Source organism: Chiloscyllium plagiosum, chromosome 15 (genome assembly GCF_004010195.1).
Source record: "Chiloscyllium plagiosum isolate BGI_BamShark_2017 chromosome 15, ASM401019v2, whole genome shotgun sequence".
Classification (NCBI taxonomy): Eukaryota; Metazoa; Chordata; class Chondrichthyes; order Orectolobiformes; family Hemiscylliidae; genus Chiloscyllium; species Chiloscyllium plagiosum.
The window spans coordinates 20,930,303-20,932,355 of record NC_057724.1 but is presented as its reverse complement, the minus strand read 5'-3'; positions in this window follow the sequence as shown (position 1 = coordinate 20,932,355).

The window sequence follows — 2,053 nt, the reverse complement described above, 5'->3', positions numbered from 1 at the left end:
GTCTGTCCCTGCCTCTTCCGGTTGTCAGTTTCAGCTGTCCGCTGTAGTGGTTGGTATATTGGGTCCAGGTCGATGTGTTTGTTGATGGAGTTTGTGGATGAATGCCATGCCTCTAGGAATTCCCTGGCTGTTCTCTGTCTGGCTTGCCCTATGATAGTAGTGTTGTCCCAGTTGAATTCATGTTGCTTGTTGTCTGCGTGTGTGGCTACTCAGGATAGCTGGTCGTGTCGTTTTCGTGGCTAGTTGATGTTCATGTATGCGGATTGTTAGCTGTCTTCCTGTTTGTCCTATATAGTGTTTTGTGCAGTCCGCATACATGAACATCAACTAGCCACGAAATGACACGACCAGCTATCCTTAGTAGCCACACACGCAGACAACAAGCAACATGAATTCGACTGGGACAACACTACTATCATAGGGCAAGCCAGACAGAGAACAGCCAGGGAATTCCTAGAGACATGGCATTCATTCATTAACTCCATCAACAAACACATCGACCTGGACCCAATATACCAACCACTACAGCGGACAGCTGAAACTGACAATCAGAAGCGGCAGGGACAGACCACTATAAACACCGGAGGAAACATCAAAGAAGTGCTTCGCAGGAGGCTCCCAAGCACTGATGATGTCGCCTAGCCAGGGGACGAAACGTTTGCAACAAAAACTTCCAGCTCGGCGAACAGAACCACAACATCTTACTATACAATTTGCTAAATGAGATTGGTTAAGAATGGATTAAACAATTCAAAACCAAGCAGTCATGAGGTGCTATGAGAATGACTGTAGTTTGCCATGATTTGGACAATAACATCAGAAGCAGGCAGCCAACTCAGATTCAGTGAGGACTGTGGGACAGCTTGTTAAGAAGAGGACTAAAAAAATGGTGTCAGTTTGGTGAAGCTACAACACAGGACCACGTGCCTGCAAAACAATGGAAAACAGCATGCAATAGGCAGAGCTAAGCGATCCCATAATTATGCAGATACAGCAGGTATAAGGAAGATAAATGGAATTTTGGCATTTTTTGTTGAAGGACTAGAATATAAAAGTAGGGAGGTGTTGCTGAAATTGTGCAAGGCATTAGTAAACTGCCCCTGAAGTATTGCATCCAATTTTGCTCTTCTTACTTGAGGGGGGATGTAGTGGCATTGGAGGCAGTTCAGAGGAGATTCATTAGATTGATTCAAAAGATGAGGGGTTTATCTTATGAAGAGAGATTGAAAAGTTTGGAATTATACTCACTGGAGGAATGAGACGAGATCTAATGGAGCTTTAAAAGATGCTAAAGTAGAAGTAGAAACAATGTTTCCTCATGTGGAGTAATGTAGAACAAGAGTCATAGTTTTTGGATGGGGGAGCAGACCTAAAACAGAAACAAGGGCAAATTACTTCTTTCAAAGGGCTATGAATCTGTTGGGTTCACTACCTCAGAGTGTGGTGGATGCTGGGACATTGAATAAACTTAATGACGAGACAGATCGTATTTTAATTAGTAATAAGTTGAAAGGTTGTGGGAATGGGCAGGAAAGTGGAGTTGAGGTTAGGATGAGATCATTCATAGAGTCATAGAGTCATAGAGATGTACAGAAGGAAACTTGTCCATGCCGACCAGATATCCCAACTCAATCTAGTCCCACCTGCCAGCACCCAGCCCATATCCCTCCAAACCCTTCCTATTCATATACCCATCCAAATGCCTCTTAAATGTTGCAATTGTACCAGTCTCCACCACATCCTCTGGCAGCTCATTCCATATATGTACCACGCTCTGCGTGAAAACGTTGCCCCTTAGGTCTCTTTTATATCTTTTATATCTTTCCCCTCTCACCCTAAACCTATGCCCTCTAGTTATGGATTCCCCAACCCCAGGGAAAAGACTTTGCCTATTTATCCTCTCCATAATTTTGTAAACAGCCCCAGCCTGTTCAGCCTCTCCCTGTAGCTCAGATCCTCCAACCCTGGCAACATCCTTGTAAATCTTTTCTGAACCCTTTCAAGTTTCACAACATCTTTCCGATAGGAAGGAGACCAGAATTGCATGCAATAT